At 42.7% G+C, this 21402-nt stretch overlaps 1 pseudogene; it reads left to right on the top strand.

Moving 5' to 3' along the window:
- The window catches only part of LOC135520267 (zinc finger protein 239-like), a 467619-nt pseudogene that overhangs the window by 166538 nt on the left and 279679 nt on the right, over positions 1-21402 (top strand).

Here is a 21402-nt window from a genome sequence, read left to right as displayed (position 1 = left end):
GTCATTTCCACTCAGCACGTGATGTCCATGGACATCGAATTATGGGCGATATCAGGTCTGTCTGTTATGGCCGCTATTTCGCCCCAAAACAGTCATCCCAAATTGGGCTTTAAAAACTATGTAAATGTCTCTCGGACAAGGTGACTTTTATCAATATACACTCTAAAAAGTAAAGGTTCCTTGAGTATCCTTTAGGGGTTCTTCAAAATGAAACTGTCTGGGAACCCCTAAAAGTTATTTGAAGAACCCCTTATCATGGTTCCTCAAATAACCTTTTGGGGTTCATTTTTTTAAACTCCCTGTCCAGCCTCCCTCCATTATAAAAACATATTTTAATATTAATAATAACAATATTGACAATATTAATTTAAATACCACAAATGTGAATTAATATTTACAAAACTATTTACCAAACAAAACACATGACAAAAATGCAACATTTCTGTAGACATGTCAGACCATAATAAATAAAACATTTACTTTGTACAGTGTACAATAAAAACAACATACATTAAAAATTAATCATAGACAAACTAACAATATTGTAGACTTGATGCTAAATACAGATTTTTCAGCTTTAGTGTGTATATCATTTTCACTTAGTTATGTTAGGAAGTTTGCCATCTTTATGACCGGCCCTGGTAACTTCACCCAACTTCTCTTATTCCCAGAACACAGTAACTTAACAACATAAGTGTTTTTCTGACATTTTTGGGGAAATTTAAGGGAAAATAACAAATTCAGCCAGAGCCCCAAGACCCATGGGGACGTCCTCGAGGGCGTGGATGTTCTCCCCATCAAAGGCCAGCGGGATTTCACTCTCATGGTGAAAGGGATTTGTGTCAACAAAAGTAAGAAATGGCAGTGCTTTTCATGACATTTAAAAATATATAAATAAAGATGTACAAATAAAACAACATACATTGAAAACATTAATACAATCTTTTGTCTATATCCATTCCATGGACTTCATTCATTTATGAGACGATCTGAAAAGATAATTTGCACAAGTGTATGCTAATAGATGCCAGTTTGTATTGACTGCTATGTAGGATAAATGTAATCTTGAAATATCACATTTCAAGATATCTTTGAACACAAATTGTCCAATATTTTATCAGGCTGACTTGAAAGATTATACACAACATTTTGCTGCGTGGCAATACTGTGTTTGGATTCTGAAGGGCAATTATACGAAAGAGGTAGTCTAGACACTGTATTAATACCATTATGCATTTGAATCCCATCTACAGCTACCATCTAAGATATTAATTTCCCTCCACAAGGGGGCGTACATGTAACGTTTCCAAAATGGGATAGTATTGTCCATGTAACGTTTCCAAAATGGGATAGTATTGTCAATGTAACGTTTCCAAAATGGGATAGTATTGTACATGTAATGTTTCCAAAATGGGATAGTATTGTACATGTAACGTTTCCAAAATGGGATAGTATTGCCCATGTAACGTGTTATGTTCTGTTAATTACTGATGTCCCCTTTAAGGATGGAGCACCCTTGGTCATGTGCAGTGTTGTTCTATGTTATTCTGGTACTAACTCGTTTGAGTAAAGGTGAAGCTCCAGTTCAATTGCTTGTATTCAGAGTCTTTCTTATTACATAAATAAGTACTAAGTGTTAAGACACTACAATGGCGACGAGGATGATTACCTGCAGTGTGCATCACGAATACAGATGGAGTTCATAGGAAGAGAGGAAGATTTTGACCCTGAAGCACAACAGCTAGCAAGCAGTGAAGACGAGGGGAGAGCTAACGAGAACGAGCCGGCAGATCAAAGACCCGTGGAGCCAAAGGTAAAAAGAATGGCTAGCATCGGGAAAATAGATGTGTTTGATGACACGCAAGAAAACTGGGCAACTTACATTGAACGACTGGAACAGTACTTCATTGCAAACGACATTGCTGATAACAAAAGAGTACCAGCGTTGAGTTTATTTGGCCCAAAAACATACAGTTTGCTAAGAGATCTGACTGCCCCTCTGAAGCCCTCAAATAAAACATTCACAGAGATTGTGGAGATATTGCAAAATCAACTATCACTAAACCACTCCTCATCGCGGAACGTTTTCGTTTCCACAAGAGATCACAGTTGAAGAAACTGCCTGAGCATTGCCAGTTTGGAGAGAACCTAAATGACACATTAAGGGATAGATTTGTTTGTGGACTGAAACATGAACACATTCAAAAACGTTTGCTCACAGAATCGGAGCTCACGTTTGCAAAGGCTGTTGAAATTGCTGTGGCTAAGGAAATTGCGACTAAAGATGCATTTGAGTTGAAAAGTAAAAGAAGTACTGACCTGTCACAAATTTCCCTGCACTGTTTTCACGCAGCCGACAGCGCCCCCATGTGGCCGAAAAATGCAACAGGTGTGCTAGAGATGGTCACAGAGCAGAGGACTGCCGTTTCAAAGACGAAATTTGTCACAAATGCAGAAGAAGGGGGCACATTTAAAGAGCAGGCAAAGCAAAATTCAGTCACAACATGAAAACTGAGAAAATTAAAGGGTCTGTGAATGCACTAGCAGAGAACAGTGTCAGTGATTCAGATGAACAATTAATTGGTACAATGGAGTTAAACACAGTGACTTCTCCCAGCAGTAGCATAATATGGGTGACACCAGATATCGAAGGCAACCCCCTCAAAATGGAGCTGGACGCAGGATCTGCAGTCTATAATTTCCACTACCGTCTACAATGAGCACTTTAAGGCTATCAAGCTGAAGAACACAAATGTGTTGCTGAAGATATACTCAGGAGAGAAATTGAGCCCAATGGGGGCGTTGCAGGTCAGAGTGCATTATGGGGGGCAAACACAGCAGTTACAGATGTATGTGGTGCCTGGAACTGGCCCCCCATTATTTGGCAGGGAATGGCTTTCAAAAATAAAGCTGAATTGGTGTGACTTGAAAATGCTCCACACGTTCCAGTCCAAAGAGAAAGGCACAGACCAAACACTGGAACACTTGCGGAAGAAATACAACATAGTTATCAGTGATCAGATGGGAACAATAAAAGGCTTCATAGCAAAACTTGTACGAAGAGATGACGCAACCCCAAAATTCTGCAAAGCCAGATCTGTTCCATACTCCATGAGAACAAAGGTGGAAGCGGAAAACGATCGCTTGCAGGATACAGGGACCCTGACGAAAGTGGACAGAAGCGAATGGGCCACACCCATAGTTCCTATTGTGAAGAAAGACGGGTCTGTTAGAATGTGTGGGGACTTCAAGGTAACTGTGAATTCAATGTTGCATGTGGACCAATACCACCCCCTACCACGTCTGGATGACATCTTTGCTGCACTAGCTGGTGGGAAACACTTCAGTAAAATCGATCTGAAACAGGCTTACCTGCAGCTACTGGTTGAAGAGAGTTCCAAACAGTACCTGACAATAAACACACACAAAGGTCTATACAGGTATAACCGCCTGGTTTTTGGCATTGCATCAGCCCCAGCCATTTGGCAACAAACTATTGACCAGATTTGGCAAGGAATCCCAGGAACCCAGTGTATCCTGGATGACATGATCATAACAGGACACACCAACAAAGAGCACCTGGCTAACCTGGAAGAGGTCCTAAAAAGACTGAAAGAGTATGGTCTACAGGCAAACTTACAGAAGTGTGAGTTCTTCAAAGACAAGGTTGTCTTCTGAGGACATGAGTGACTGCAATGGATTGCACAAAACACAGGACAAAATCGAGGCAGTGGTACAGGCACCCTTGGAGCACCCTTGGTCATGCGCAATGTTGTTCTATGTTATTCTGGTACTAACTCATTTGAGTAAATGTGAAGCTCCAGTTCAATTGCTTGTATTCAGAGTCTTTCTTATAACATAAATAAATACTAAGTGTTAAGATTCTACATAACGTTTCCAAAATGGGATAGTATTGTACATGTAACATTTCCAAAATGGGATAGTATTGTCCATGTAACGTTTCCAAAATGGGATAGTATTGTACATGTAACGGTATGCCCCCTTGTGAGTTAATAGTATTGCATGCTGTAGCAGGCTATATAAAGAGGAAGACCTCCATTGACGATTCAGTTCATTGTAACATCTCATCAGGACAGGTCACCGTCCTTCGTTAGTTAGTTAGTCAATGTTAGCTAGTTCATTATCACAAACGTGAGAACTGCTCTAGATTGGAAACTTACGTTAATGAGCGTAAAGCCAAGTTGGCTTTATGGAAACGATATACAATATATAGGAAAGAATATAGTTGAGGGAAATAATCCAAACCTAGTTCTGCCGAGTTAGGACATAACGTTATCTAGCTAGATTACTGTACTGTAGCTCATACAATGCCGACGGTCAGACCCGGCTTTCTAATATTTACTGTAATTAACGATAGTAACGTTTTGGAAGATATTCACAGAAAACCATCATTGTCTTCGTTATTCATTATTAGTATGTTATATTATTATAATAAATATTTCTAGACATATTCAAACCCAAACATGCACCCAACTTAACCTTTTTAATAACTGTTGTCGCATCCAAACTTGTCACCATTGTTTTCAGTTGTAATTGTGAAGTTCCCGGAAGAAGTCCAGCAACAACAGAGGTTCCTCGATGAACCCACCTTCTAACAAGTTCTTTGAAGAACCTTTTGGGTCTGTTTTTCATTGACCAAGAACCCTACGGTTCTTAGGGATCTGAGAACAACTCCAGTTGAACCCTTCATTTTTATAGTTGTAGTCGGCTCTATTTACTCTCAGATTCAAAACATGCTGATTAGCATCAACGATCAAGTCAGCTGCTGCTGCTCCAATACAGTATGAGGTGAGACGGTGAACTGATATTGAACTGGGCAGTCAGCTGCAGCTGCTCCAATACAGTATGAGGTGAGACGGTGAACTGATGTTGAACTTGGCAGTCAGTCATTCATTCTGTACGATGAGTCTAACAATTCAAATGTTATCTTACAGGGAAATGCTTACTTACAAGCCCCGAACCAACAATCAATACAGTTTAAAAAAAAGTACAAATAAGAATAGAAAATAAAAGGAACAAGTAATTAAAGTTAAACAACAAGTAATTAAAGTTAAATAATATCTAGACTATATACAGGGGGGTACCGGTACAGAGTCAATGTGCGGGGGCACCGGTTAGCGGAGGTAATTGAGGTAATATGTTCATTTAGGTAGAGTTATTAAAGTGACAATGCATAGATGATAACAGAGAGTGAGGGGGCTTCCTCTGACACCGCCTATTATATAGGTCCTGGATGGCAGGAAGCTTGGCCCAAGTGATGTACTGCGCTGTACACACTACCCTCTGTAGCGCCTTGTGGTTGGAGGCAGAGCAGTTGCCATTCCAGGCAGGGATGCTGGAGTAAACAGCAATAGATTGAAAGCAATAGTAAAGAGCATACCTTTGTTACATATATATATATATATACTGTATGTTACAGGAGACGGTCAATCTGGTAAATGTATACGTTCCCAACAGGAAAGGAGCCAGCGTATGTTACAAGTGAAATCAGTTGACAGACAGTGAGCTGGGTATGGGTCGTATCAGGACAACTTATCTGGGAAACAAATAACACAAATGCTCTCGATGGTGCAGCTGTAGAACCTTTTGAGGATCTGAGGACCCATGCTAAATCTTTTTAGTCTCCTGAGGGGGAATATGTTTTGTCGTGCCCTCTTCATGACTGTCTTGGTGCTTGGACCATGATAGTTTGTTAGTGATGTGGACACCAAGGAACTTGAAGCTCTCAACCTGCTCCACTACAGCCCTGTCGATGAGAATGTGGGCGTGCTCGGTCTTCCTTTTCCTGTAGTCCACAATCATCTCCTTTGTCTTAATCACATTGAGGGAGAGGTTGTTTTCCTGGCACCACACGGCCAGATCTCTGACCTCCTCCCTTATAGGCTGTCTTGTCATTGTTGGTGATCAGGCCTACCACTGTTGCGTCATCTGCAAACTTAATGATGGTGTTGGAGTCGTGCCTGGCCGTGTAGTCATACGTGAACAGGGAGTACAGGAGGGAGCTGAGCACGCACCCGTGAGGGGCTTTTTCGTTGAGGATCAGCGTGGGGATCAGCGTGTTGTTACCTACCCTTAAAAAACATGAGCTGGCGCACACCAGGGTTCCTTGGGACACCATCTTTCTGGGTTCCTTGGGACATCCCTACCCTAAACCCTAACCTTAGCCATTTTAAATGTCAACTTCTACAGGCTAGGGACGTCCCAAGGATGTATCTCTACCTGAAAATACACGATCTAAGTAATTGATAGTTGGTATTCAGCAGTCATTAAGCCTTAATTACTTGTCAGACAGCATAGACAGCAACTCTACGCTTTATTGACTGACTGATCCATTCATTCTTCCATCCCTCCTCAGCCTTCCTCTCCTCTGAAGACCCAGTGAGGGTGGAGCTCAGTCAGAGAGCTGTTGAGGGACTGGTTAAGAAGAACACTTCTACAGCCATAGAGCTGAGAGGTCACACATGGTTTAGATGGTAAATATTTATGTCCCCTTAGCGCTTCATCACATCAGCAAGAGGGAATATGTTCCATCATCCATGTTTATTTACATTAGTGAAAATTGACCACTGATATTGGTGTAATTTCTCACCCCTTTTGGCTGTATGAAAGTTAATTTGCCCTCAGGCACACATATTTGTTCTTTGTTATTATGAAGGTCATTTCTGTCAAATGTACTTTTCCCCACTCATTCACCCCATCTCTTTGCATTGCTCTCGTCTTCCTAAAACTCACTAACTTCGAGAACTCTCGTCCCCTTGGTACGAGCCCAAACAAAACTCAAATCAAATTGTATTAGTCACATGTGCTGAATACATGTGTAGACCTAACAGTGAAATGCTTACTTATGAGCCCCTTTTTAATTTTTTTTATTTATTTCACCTTTATTTAACCAGGTAGGCTAGTTGAGAACAAGTTCTCATTTACAACTGCGACCTGGCCAAGATAAAGCATAGCAGTGTGAACAGACAACACAGAGTTACACATGGAGTAAACAATTAACAAGTCAATAACACAGTAGAAAAAAGGGGAGTCTCTATACAATGTGTGCAAAAGGCATGAGGAGGTAGGCGAATAATTACAATATTGCAGATTAACACTGGATTGATAAAGGATCATGTACAGGTAGAGATATTGGTGTGCAAAAGAGCAGAAAAGTAAATAAATAAAAACTGTGGGGATGAGGTAGGTGAAAATGGGTGGGCTATTTACCAATAGATTATGTACAGCTGCAGCGATCGGTTAGCTGCTCAGATAGCTGATGTTTGAAGTTGGTGAGGGAGATAAAGGTCTCCAACTTCAGCGATTTTTGCAATTCGTTCTAGTCACAGGCAGCAGAGTACTGGAACGAAAGGCGGCCGAATGAGGTGTTGGCTTTAGGGATGATCAGTGAGATACACCTGCTGGAGCGCGTGCTACGGATGGGTGTTGCCATCGTGACCAGTGAACTGAGATAAGGCGGAGCTTTACCTAGCATGGCCTTGTAGACGACCTGGAGCCAGTGGGTCTTGCGACGAATATGTAGCGAGGGCCAGCCGACTAGAGCATACAAGTCACAGTGGTGGGTAGTATAAGGTGCTTTAGTGACAAAACGGATGGCACTGTGATAAACTGCATCCAGTTTGCTGAGAAGAGTGTTGGAAGCAATTTTGTAGATGACATCGCCGAAGTCGAGGATCGGTAGGATAGTCAGTTTTACTAGGGTAAGCTTGGCAGCGTGAGTGAAGGAGGCTTTGTTACGGAATAGAAAGCCGACTCTTGATTTGATTTTCGATTGGAGATGTTTGATATGGGTCTGGAAGGAGAGTTTGCAGTCTAGCCAGACACCTAGGTACTTATAGGTGTCCACATATTCAAGGTCGGAACCATCCAGGGTGGTGATGCTCGTCGGGCATGCGGGTGCAGGCAGCGATCGGTTGAAAAGCATGCATTTGGTTTTACTAGCGTTTAAGAGCAGTTGGAGGCCACGGAAGGAGTGTTGTATGGCATTGAAGCTCGTTTGGAGGTTAGATAGCACAGTGTCCAATGACGGGCCGAAAGTATATAGAATGGTGTCGTCTGCATAGAGGTGGATCAGGGAATCGCCCGCAGCAAGAGCAACATCATTGATATATACAGAGAAAAGAGTCGGCCCGAGAATTGAACCCTGTGGCACCCCCATAGAGACTGCCAGAGGACCGGACAGCATGCCCTCCGATTTGACACACTGAACTCTGTCTGCAAAGTAATTGGTGAACCAGGCAAGGCAGTCATCCGAAAAACCGAGGCTACTGAGTCTGCCAATAAGAATATGGTGATTGACAGAGTCGAAAGCCTTGGCAAGGTCGATGAAGACGGCTGCACAGTACTGTCTTTTATCGATGGCGGTTATGATGTCGTTTAGTACCTTGAGTGTGGCTGAGGTGCACCCGTGACCGGCTCGGAAACCAGATTGCATAGCGGAGAAGGTGCGGTGGGATTCGAGATGGTCAGTGACCTGTTTGTTGACTTGGCTTTCGAAGACCTTAGATAGGCAAGGCAGAATGGATATAGGTCTGTAACAGTTTGGGTCCAGGGTGTCTCCCCCTTTGAAGAGGGGGATGACTGCGGCAGCTTTCCAATCCTTGGGGATCTCAGACGATATGAAAGAGAGGTTGAACAGGCTGGTAATAGGGGTTGCGACAATGGCGGCGGATAGTTTCAGAAATAGAGGGTCCAGATTGTCAAGCCCAGCTGATTTATACGGGTCCAGGTTTTGCAGCTCTTTCAGAACATCTGCTATCTGGATTTGGGTAAAGGAGAACCTGGAGAGGCTTGGGCGAGGAGCTGCAGGGGGGCCGGAGCTGTTGGTCGAGGTTGAAGTAGCCAGGCGGAAGGCATGGCCAGCCGTTGAGAAATGCTTGTTGAAGTTTTCAATAATCATGGATTTGTCGGTGGTGACCGTGTTCCCTAGCCTCAGTGCAGTGGGCAGCTGGGAGGAGGTGCTCTTGTTCTCCATGGACTTCACAGTGTCCCAGAACTTTTTGGAGTTGGAGCTACAGGATGCAAACTTCTGCCTGAAGAAGCTGGCCTTAGCTTTCCTGACTGACTGCGTGTATTGGTTCTGGACTTCCCTGAACAGTTGCATATCGCGGGGATTGTTCGATGCTATTGCAGTCCGCCACAGGATGTGTTTGTGCTGGTCGAGGGCAGTCAGGTCTGGAGTGAACCCTAACCAACAGTTCAGTTTAAAAAAAAATACGGATAAGAATAAGAGATAAAACTCATCTCCAACACGGAAAAACATTTATTGTGATCCATGCTCCATGGTAACACACTGGTTAAAAACACTGGTTAAATGCACAACACAAATATTTTGACTGCCCACCCTTGAGACAATCAGCAACCAAGTTGTCCTTACCACATGCTCTAGTACATTTGGGTTGGCACATCTGAGAATGAATCCTGATATTCTAAAAGCAGGGCAACAATGTCAATATAACTGTAACAATTATATTATAATTGTAACCATGTAAAAAAAAGTCAGATGGTCACATAAATAATTATGATTACTAAATGTTACATGAAATGTAAATATTAAATATTTGGTTGCGTAGTCTTATTTTCAACATCTTTTCAATGACATTTTGCTAGGTGAGATATCCCCAATATCAAAACACAGTTTTAACGTGTACAAATTAATAACCAATATGCAGAAACAGTTTGGGATACATTGAAAACCTAAACATAAAATGGGCTATATACACAAACATCTGCCACAATAATCATATTACTTGTATTGTTTAAACAAGCTCCTTATAAACTGTACAAGCACCAGAAACACTGTTGTTTTGACAAGTGGCAATAAATCATTGATATCGATTAGGGGGGAAATCACAACTAAAAAAACACATGGAAATAGGAGATTGAAGGACAACCTGCAGAAGACAGTCAGCTACATTTTGGAGTGATGCATTTAAATGTAGGGGTCGCTAAACAAAGGAACACAACACTTATTTGTCATAACTCATCGCTAAAATCATTTGTGCGAGAGGAGGGAGATGAGGTTGCATGTCCTGTTAAAACTAACAGCTCAAAACCCACACGGAATCTGGGAATAATGTGTACATCCCTGGTTAGAGGACAATTTGTAGAAAAAAGCTTGCTACATTTTTATGTGTTGTATATTGATTCAAGTGGGTCACCAATGTGGTAACTGGAACACAACTCTTTTTTTGTCAGTCAATTTTTGTTAAATCACATATATAGTACATAAATAGTAACTCTTTCAATTCAAGGCCTGTATTTTTCCGTGAGGCTAATATCCCAATAGAACATGGGGCAAACGTTTAGAGTTCTACACTGTGACATTATTAAAATGTTTAAACATTCTACATTGTGACATCGTTAAAATACACTTCGTACATTGTTAAAACATTCTACATTGTGACATTAATTCATTGATATCATGAAACAACTCCTTCATGTATGTATTTTCTGATGTTTGATCAGAGGTATTTTATCAGATTATCTCTGGTCACACTGATCACAGCAGAGGTTTCTCTCCTGTATGTGTTATATGGTTTGTAGTCCGCTTGCTCGACATAGTAAAACTCTTCCCACTTTGAGCACAGCTGTAAGACTTCTCTCCTGTGTGTGTTCTACGGTGCGATTTCAGGCTGCTGAATGAGTAAAAACTCTTCCCACATTGAGTACAGCTAAAAGATTTCTCTCTTGTGTGGATTCTCTGATGAATTTTAATGCCCGCTGATGAGGTGAATCTCTTCCCACAGTCAGAGCAGCGGGTGAGTTCTCTTCCCTGTGGGTTTCTGCTGGTGTTTCTTGATGTGTTCTAATGTGGAGAGACTCTTCTCTGCCTAGTCAGCATCATGAGGTTGTTGAGGCTCCACGATAGTCACGTCTCTCTCCTGCGTGAACAACAAAGTCAGACAGATGGTTAAAGGCCCACAAAATGAGCAAGAATAGTCATATTTTGTCATGTTTCCACATTAGTAGTAACATCGATGATTGAGTTATTCAAGTTGTTGAAACCCTAAGCAATGTGCCAGACAACGTTTGGTCTCCAATATAGGACAATTTCTGTGTTTGCACACACAATTTAGTTGCAGAAACTCCTCCATGCTAATGAGGAAAACGCTAGTTATGGATGTAGTATATCTGGTAATGAGGAAACCACTAGATATGGATGTACCATATCTGCCTGGAGCAAAAATGGCGAGCAAAGATTTTAGTTTCTCACAATGTATTCTGAATGTGAATGGGGAAAACTCAGGGGAGTAACCTCCATTTCCAGGTTGCTTATGAGTGAATTTCACACTACTTTGGATTATAATTGTAAGGCTCGTTTGAATGTCCTGCTTAATATAATGTTTGTGTTATCATCGCAAATCAACTGCTTTATACTTTTTAAAAAAACACTTCAACCAGTAAAATGCTCTTTGGCTAGCTTTAACATCAGCCTGACAATGAGGGTTTGTACACTGTGTTCGCCAAATTGGCACAAAACTTTCATGATTAGTTAATCACGTAATAATAATGACAGAGAATTTATTTGATAAAACAAGTCTTCACTTTAATTATACCAAAGACACGACCAATAACATTTGATTTGACCCCGCAATATGTGTCAGTTTTGTCAATTTATTCATTGTCTTTTGTTTGAAAACAATCCTGTCAATGTTGAGTAAAGATGCACACCTGATTACGCATATAGAAGTAGGACTAGTCTACCTGGCCTGAGCGCAAATGTAGGCCTATAAATGTGCCCATTTGGGGATGTCTGATAGTTTTTCTGATTGTCTTAACGCACCACCACTAATGAGTTGTAGAGCTTCTTAAATACATTTTTTCTTCACATCAAAAAAAGTCCAATCAAAATCAATTGCGAATGACAATAGTTCCTCAAAGTATTTTTGTAAAAGATTTCCAGCTCTCACCCTTTTGATAACCACTAGGTGGAAAGTGAAAAATGTAATGCTCTGATCCAGTGGAAATGTCTGATTAAAATACCTAATTACTTCTTATCCTTTGCACAAATAGCCAACAGCTGTGTCTGCCCCGAACTCACTAGCGGGGAAACTCTGAGGGCCCAGAATATTTTATACAATGTCACAAGCTTGCTATCTCGAGTTTTGGGCCGACCTAGTTTCAAGTTCATTGTAGACAGGCCATGATGTGCAGCCAATGTGATTTATAGGATATTTATTTTTATCAGGATATTTTCTACCTGCACTGTTATGTTGCCAATTTTTTTTAATAGTTGGCAATAAATGGTACTTTTAGATTTGTATAATTTTAATTTAGATAGAATGTAGATTAATCACAGACAATATTTTTGAGATACTATCATAAATTAAAAGTTGGCCGACCGCTGTTGTAGCCCATTACCAGAAACTTCAGGAGCATAACGGCAGAATTTCTCTCTTCTGGTTAGGTTATCTCGATCTCTGGCTCCCTCCAGTCATTTGTGTGTCTTATTTAATCAAACAGCTTAAAGCATCATTCCAGTTCAGTACATACAGTTGATTTTATAAAAACACATGGGGCGATTGGTAGAAAGAACAGATGACTCTTGGTTGACCAAGATGTATTTTAGTTGGGGACAGCACTAGAACATGATTTTGGGGTTCCCGAGTGGCGCAGTGGACACTGCATCTCAGTGCTTGAGGCGCCACTACAGACACCCTGGAACAAATCCAGGCTGTATCACAACCGGTCGTGATTGGGATTCCCACATAGGGCGGCACACAATTGGCCTAGCGTCATCAGTCATTGTAAATAAGAATTTGTTCTTAACTGACTTACCTAGTTAAATAAAGGTTACATTTAAATTAATAAAAAGTGTTTTATGGCAAACCATTTTACACAAATCCGTCAAGGCACCAAGTTTGAGTAGGTTTTAAAACAAAGGTTTCAAACCAATTCATGAATGTAATTAAATCTAGGTATGTCTTGCCTTTAATGTAATAGTATGAAAAAAATGTATCAACAGCTCTAATATTTCCCCCCCACGGGAAATCTTCACTGGCAGTTCTAGAATATACTATATAGCCTAAAAACCTGGCTAAACTATCATTATGACATCATGGATGAATTCTAGAATATACTATATATCCTAGAAACCTGGTTAAACTATCATTATAACATCATGGATGGGTAGTCTTTGTATTCATAGTGTAGTGAATTCAGGGTGTAGCCCTGAGCTGAACTCAAACCTGGGTCCAGCGACTGTCAGGCCAACCAAGACCTTATAACTGTTATGCCAAGATGTCTGAACTTCTAGACGAGGTCGCTAGGTTTGGGTTACGGTTGCTACAATAGAGTTCTCTATTCATTTGAGTGGTTACATTTCTCCTTCCCCCATCCCTCAGCTGTTAACCAAACCAAGTCTCTGGGCAGGCATTTTGTTGCTGTTTAAAAAACCCACACAACCAATCTACAGTTGAAACAATAACAAAGCTGCCATTCCACCACTGTTTTGGTAATAAGATGAGGATGGGGCTGGAGAAATGTAACTACTGTCAAATTCATAGACAGACATATGGATGCAAGGACTGACCATCCATGATATCAACATTATAGTTTTAACCATGTTGAGGCTATACAGTGTTGATTTACATTGTTCCTAGACATTGGAGTAAAAAAAAGCTTATTATTTGGGGTTCTGATGGGGTACAACAGTTGAACTAAACTCATGAGGCATGTGTTATATTCTTCAATAATCAATGGCTATAAATAAATAATTTAAAGTAAAAAATTGGATGTAGCTATTTCATATTTTCTCTTGAACATCACACATCAGTTCAACAACTGCAGAGTTTGTGCCTCTGTTTTTAAGACAGTACTTGCTAGTGTTAATCAGGGCCCGGTTTCTCAAAACCACCTTATGGCTAAGTTCATCGTTAAAACCATTGGATGTCTTAAGATGCGTTTGGAAACCGGGCCCAGATATCCAGTTTCCTCCTTTTCCTTTTTCGATGTAACAGTCAACTCCCCCTCTTCCTCTTTCACTCCAAAAACGTAATCCTCCTCTCCTTTTACAGTAACATCATCCTCTTTCACTCTGAACACGTCTTTTTCTTCTTTCACTGAAACGTCTTTCTCTTCTTCTTTCACTGCAACAGCCTCACCCTCTACTTCTTGTTTTACTGTGACATTCTCCTCTTCCTTCTCCTCTTTCACGACAATGTTCAGCCCCAGAGCATCTTTATCCGTCCAGCAGACCTCTTCTTCAGCACCTCATGGTCTTGGATGTTAGCTATGCTAACTTAAACAGCCTGCTAGCTGACTAATGTTAGAATTGCGTAAATTCGAATCTGGTATCAGGTTAAATATAACAATGAGTCACCGATTTTATACTATGTATTTTTTATTAGCTAAGTATTAAATGACAAATGCAACTTTCGTATATACGGGCTCACTGTAATACCACGCAGGGCAGAACAGAGAACTGACAAGATGTATGTAAACAGTATTCTTTATACTGTGATAGACATAGTTCCAACCCGTCTGTTGGCCTATCACAGTAGAGGCTGGGCGTGGTTTAAACTTGCCCAGCCTATTGCAAGTGCTCAGGCGTGTCCCCGCCTCTTGGCGCTTCTTGGAGTTCTCCCTCCTCGATGTATAGATCCTTACTGTTCTGGTATCGCAGCCTAGTTAGAACAGTTGCTCAGTTCCTGCTATTGTGTTGTTCAGTATTTTTCCATCTCAGTTAAACCTCGTGATGACCACCCCTCCCTATCACAACTTTGTAAGACACAGCAAGTCACACCATGTGCTCAATATTGTTACATACAAACACAAGGACAAAGCATCTGCTGGGCTGTTATCTACAGTTTTGCAACATGCAGGTCACACCATGTTACTCAGTTCTTGTCACACACAAACAGGCAAGTAGCAAAGCAGTTGTTTAATCTCATAATGATGCTCAAGTGCACAAATGCAGACACCTCACACAACCAACATCAGATGATATTTAATCATATATATACTAATGGCTATAATGTAAAACACAGGATCCAACAATCCCCCTTCTTACACCCGCTAGGGTGTCACTCATTATCCTTTATTTCAGCGGTCCCAACATAGTAATATGTTAATAGCATTTCATGAAAATAACAAAAAGTTTATTATTCATAAAACACAATTATTTTTATTTATTTTTTACAGAAAAACAGAAAAGAAAAATCAACCAAGAAAAAAGAAAAATCAAGTGATATATGCTTTTGTCTCCCCATTTTGACAAAAACAGGATAAGACTTTATTGTTTATTGACATGTAAGATAAAACTTTGGTCATGGAAAACAGAGTAAAGCAGAGCAAAGCATTATTATAAACCATCTGGTCCGCTCAGCTACTCCTATCCTGCACCAGGTGGGCACCATGCCACCCAGGGACTCGAAACCTTCACAACAGGGAGAACAAACATACTGGAAAGAAACCCTATCATAAGAAAATGTATAACAAGGAACTGTGGTGGTGTAAAATTTATTCTACTACCTCACCCACAGCATTCCATGGGTCATCCTCAGTCAGTCTCATCCTCCCCTGAAAGCATGCTTCAGTATCAGCATCTCCAACTGGAGCATCAAGCAAAGGCATCATCATGCCTGAAGCCTTCACCACATCTGTAACAGACTTCTTAAAACACGGTATGATGCAAGCAGCACAACACATCAATAACAAAAATACAAGAATTAGGGTCAGAAATCCAGTAACCACCATACTAGTGTACTTAACAAACCAGGCTCCCAACCAAGAGAACAGTCCAGACTCCTCCACCCCCGCCATGGTCCTCATCTCAGCAGATAGTGCATCAAGCCCACTAAGGGCATTAGATATACTACCATCTGGACTGGTGTTATTAGGAATATACGTGCAACATTGTTCACCGAACATCTTGCAGACACCCCCCCTGACTGGCAAGAAGCATATCCAAAGCAAGTCTATCCTGTCTGGCAACCCTAGATGTGGCCTCAAGCTGTTCTGACAGACCAGTGAGTGCATCACGGGAGTAATTCACAAAACGCTGTTGATTATAGTAGATATAATTAATCCACGCAGTCTGTCTTGCATCCACTATGGCTGGACCTATAATAGGTAGTAAGTGCCAGAGTCCATCATTCCTACCCAAGGCCTGAAACTCATGAGGAACCCCCACTGGCACTCCCAACAGGTTAGTGTGTATGTCAACTACATCCTCTGTCCATGGAGCACTACGTCTATGTCTCCCATGGGATGGAATGTTTTCAGGTCCCCTGGATACAGAACCCAACAGCTGTTCAGCAGTAACATCAACAATGGTCAGTGGAATTATCAAACTGGTCAGAGCACACGTACCTTGCCAGTCTCCTCTAAGAATGGGTCTCAGCACTCTTTTGGGTCCACAGATCCACCACACATCAGCCAGACCGCTAGTTTGGTTTAGGCCTGTAACTGGCCAAGTGGCATTAATGGTTATGTTACTACTGCAATCAGCTTCAGGCAATCTCCCATAATCAATGCCATTACCTGTACCCGTGATGCAACTGTAATTGCCCCCATATGCCTTAACACCCCAAGGGGCCCGATGAGGAGGTACTGTAGGAAACACAAGGCTCAAAGAGGAACAGAGAGTTGAATTGGGCTGAACCTGGTAAAAACCTCTCAGAATACACAACCACCCCTCTCCTTCTCCTATAGCAAATGGGTCCGTAGCCAGAACAGGTATAGCATGACTACAAATAATGCAGTCCTTTCTCCTCAGGGTTTTAGCTGTATACCTCATATAGGACAGCCACAAATTGTCACTACCATCAAAACCAGTCTCAGTGCCTAATTGATCAATAGCTGAATAGTCTCTAACATTAATTACCTGAATGGGATTTAACACAGTGGTGGTAGGTGGCAGGTTCGGTGCAGGGGTGGTAGTGGAGTGTGTCTGGCTCTGGTTCGTCTGGGACCTCTGTGGTTTTGGCAGCACCTTAATAGAAAACAGGCCCATCATGTCGTCCCCAGCCGTTTCCTGTCCAAGGGTGTACGTACCTGCATCAGAGAGCTTAATGGTTTTGATGGTTAGTATGATTTCATCACCTTTACAAATGTCCCTTCCAGGGGAACTCCAAATCAATGAGAATATCTCTACCTTAGAGAGATCCCCAATACTATATGGGTAACTTCTCCATTCCCAGAACTTTCCCACATTAGTATTCATGTAGTCCCAATAGGGACACCATTTCCCATTACACAGATAAGTTGGTCGTTGTCTTACATAGGAACCCGGTACATTACAGCCACCTGAGGTAAGAGGGGAACAGATAACCCCTATCCTTCTAGCCCCATTTCTCCATGACCAAATCTTACAAGGTGCTATAGTGAGCACCTGAGACTCTCCTTCCTCTAGAGTGATATCTATGCTTCCTGTAGTATGGGCTACTAGTCCTACCAGTGTGGTCACCAACAGAAGGTTGTACCATTCCATATTTTATGATTGTAACTCAGCAAGAGCCTCCCCTACTTGATCTAGTGTCCTGCTTGGTGTCTGGTCTTTACTACAGTGAGTCCGGTGGTACCAGATGTCTCTATGGATCGTTCTTACCCTCAAAGAGTGGCTTGATACCTCTTTAACTTGGAATGGTCCCTTCCACCTGGGTTGTGTCCACTTCCTGGAGTGCACCTTCACTCTCACCCAGTCACCAACCAGGATATCTCTGTTCTCGTCTGTGGTCTCAACAGCAGGAGTTCGGACCTCCACCACCTGTTTGGACAGTCTTTCGACAAGAGAGGTTAGCGCCTGCATGTAGTCTGTGTATCTGACTTTAGCTATGTCTAACCCAGGCAAACTCATGTTTTCAGCGGGTGGACCTGGCATTCTCCTCCCTGTCATCAATTCATGGGGAGTAAGATGAGTATCTGACTCTGGGAAGTTTCTCATAGACATTAAAGCTAGGGGTAACGCATCTATCCATTTTAGCTTGGTCCCTGCCATTATTTTAGCCATCTTTCGTTTCAGAGACTGATTGGCCCTCTCCACAAGGCCCTGGGATGGAGGGTGATATACGGACCCACATTTATGGGTAATCCCTAATGCCTGCTCCACCTCTTTCAGGTGTTTATTGTTGAAGTGGCAACCATTGTCGGACCTGATCATTCGAGGAACTCCGAACCTTGGGATAAAGTCCCTTCTTTGCCATTTGATAACAGCCTGTGCATCCTCCCTTGCTGTGAGGATAGTTTCATCCACCTGGTGAACCTATCCACCATTACCAACAGGTATCTTTTCCCTTCCACCCGATTGTCTTGTCCCATGTCAGTGAAGTCAATGCACACGTCCAGGAATGGTGCATCAGGTACAGGAAAGCTTCCTATTACCACTCCCAATGAGATTCTGTTATTGTAGCCTTGGCAGATCTCACAGCTGTCTGAAACTTCCCTTGTCATGTCCTGCATATGAGGGTGCTACCACAATATTTTCAGAGCTTTGGCTACGCTCTTCCAACCCCCATGCACTTTGTTATGTTCTTCTCGTATCATTGACGTAAGTAGCTTTGTGGGTGCTACCGTCTTTCCAGTGTGTGCCCTCCAGATGCCTTGGTGATCTCTTCTGGCTCCATGCCTATTCCAAACAGTCTGTTCATACACGTCCGCTGCTTCTTGTAGTTGCCTAACTGTATCCGTTGTTAGTTCTCCCTGTATTTTTCCTGTTCTTTGCACCATCTGCTGTGCAGTATATCCCCTTGCTTCTTTAGCTGCTTGGTCTGCCATATCATTCCCTTCCCTTACTCTGGTGTTTTCCCGGTTGTGTCCTTTGCATTTCATAATGGCCACACCGGATGGTAGGTGTATTGCTTCAATCAATCGTTGTACTTCTTGCTTGTGTTTAATGGGCTCATTTGAACTGGTCAGAAAGCCCCGTCTCATCCACTGTATATATATGTGCGATCCCATGTACATATGCAGAGTCTGTGTAGATGTTCACTCTTTTACCTTTGCTCAGTTCCAGAGCTCTTCTTAGTGATCTGAGTTCAGCCAGCTGGGCTGAGGCGTCAGATGGGTCCAATCTCTTTGCTTCTACCACCTCGTGTGTTCCTGTCCCTCCTCCTTGCTTCACCACTGCATAGGACGCTATGTTCCCTTTTCCTGAATCCTTTGATCTATAGCAACATCCATCCGTAAATAGAGTCTCCGCTGCACCATCCAGTGGTGTGTTGTCCAGGTCCATTCTAACCTTTACTTGTTTTGCTGCTCTGTCTTCACAGATGTGTGGTTCCCCGTTTCCCATCCCGTCTGTCATGTTGGTTGTTCCTGTAACATAGGTAATGTGCTTTGCTGTGATCATTTTTGTGATGTTTGATTTTCTTTTGCTGGAGAGGGTGAACAGTTTTGAGCCGATGAAGGCTGTTACTCCATGGTCTGTGTTAATTTCCAGAGGATGTCTCATAACAATATGAGCTATTTTCCCTATTGCTTTGGACAACGCAGCAATGTGTCTTGCACAATCAGTTTGACCACATTCAATGTTGTTCAGTTGTGCACTGTAGTAATGTAACACTCTTCTCTCCCCCTTTTGTTTCTGATAAAGGATGGAATGAACATAGCCATCCTGTTCAGAAACATCCAACCTGAATGGGATGGTATAATCAGGTAGGGACAGAGCCTCTGCTTGGGCAAGGGTTTGTTTCAGTGCTATGAACGCAGCTTCGGCTTCCGTGGTCCAAGTGAGTGTGGCTGTGAGATTCCTGTTTCCAGCCTGTCTGAGAATGGCTCTGAGTGGTTAAACTTTCAAGCAGTATTCGGGCACATGAGTCCTGCTGTACCCAGTGAGGCCCAGAAAGGAGAGCAAGTGTTGCACAGTAACGGGTTTCGGATGCTCCAGTATAGAAGTCCTCTGAGCTGATGACACCGCCTGTCCTTGTCCTGAGAGCACCCTCCCCAGGAATTGTACGGTTCTCCTGCAGCATTGCACTTTTTCACGTTTGACCTTATATCCTTTATCTGCCACGTGCTTGAGTAGGAGTTCAGTTACCTGGAGACAGGTCTCACAGCGGTAGGTGTCGCAAGCAACAGGTCGTCAACGTATTGGAGAAGGGTAACCCCCTCAGGTAAGGGGAGATCTTCCAGGTGCTCCTTAAGGACATAATTGAAAATTCCAGGGGAGTCCCTGTACCCCTGTGGCATTCTGGAGTAAGTAAAGGCCCAGAAATGCGTGTAGGAGTGTCATTGTCAACCAGAATCACAATCGGGTCCATTTCCACCAATACCACGTCTTCCGGACTGGTTGTCCAAAGCCTTCCAGGGTTCCTGGAGAGCATGTTTTCGGTATCTGGGTGGTCTGTCATTTCTCTTCCGTGAAATCTAGCTCTTCTTACAAACTCAGGAATGGCAGTGTCATCCACGTTAAACGTAATTTTCCAAACTGGTGTTTCATTCATGTGAGCAGTGGATACATTAGGAAGGTTGGTTTCAGTCCATGTCAATGCAGCAGCCTATGATGCTTGAACAGAGGACCAGGTGCATCCTGTGTCAATTAACATACGTTTTTGTTCTCCTCCAATCAAACAATTAACTACTGGTTCTTCATTGGGTGGAAATGTGGAGATTGTGGCACTGGAGTTGTTTGATGTCTCTGGGCAGCTTCATTGATAATTTTGTGGGTCCCGATGCATTCCCTGATTTTCCCCTAGCCATGCCATGCTGGGAATGAGGGATGCATTGGGAATATCCGGTTGAACATTGCTTCCTGGTGCTTGTGGGTAGGAACCCGCACATCCTCTTCCTCCTCCTCTTTGCTCCCTGCCATCCCCCTCTACCCCTTGGTGTTCCCCATTGACCTCTGCCCCTAGGAGGGCCCCATTGACCCCTCCCCCTTTGTTGTCCATAACTTCCCCCGTGTCCTCGTCCTACAGGTAGACCAGCCATCATGGAATGAGGGCAATCTCTTGCCCAATGATTCGGATCACCACAACTAAAACAACCAAACGCTGGTCTTCTCTGCTGCCATCCCATAGTTTGGTCCCCACTATATCCAGAGTATGCGTTCCTTTGGGGTGCCATGAGGCCAGCCATAGTCTGCACCACTGCAGCCACTGCGTCCCCCTTTTGTGGATCTGTCTCAGACTGTGAATGTGGGGTGCTGGTGAGTGGCATCTGCCTCCCTGGCTTGTCTTCTTGGAGTTGTTTTTTTAGCACCTTCTTGTGAAGTTGTTTCAGTTCCTCTTCCTCTTTTCTCTTCCCTTCTCTGTATCTTTCCACATGATGCTAAGCTACCTGGGCGAATTTACCGACCGCCTCGCTGGTGAGTCCCACCACTTTATCGCATTCAACTCTGACATGTTCAGGGAGCCCCTGCATACATTGCTCCAAGAACAGGGTGTGAAATCAGTCTTTGTCAGGTTCGCAATTCCATGCTTCCCGCCACAGTGTTTTAGC

This window comes from Oncorhynchus masou, chromosome 4 (genome assembly GCF_036934945.1).
Source record: "Oncorhynchus masou masou isolate Uvic2021 chromosome 4, UVic_Omas_1.1, whole genome shotgun sequence".
Taxonomy (NCBI): Eukaryota; Metazoa; Chordata; class Actinopteri; order Salmoniformes; family Salmonidae; genus Oncorhynchus; species Oncorhynchus masou.
The sequence above is the reverse complement of the archived record's forward strand: the minus strand, read 5'-3'. Positions and strand labels throughout refer to the sequence as shown.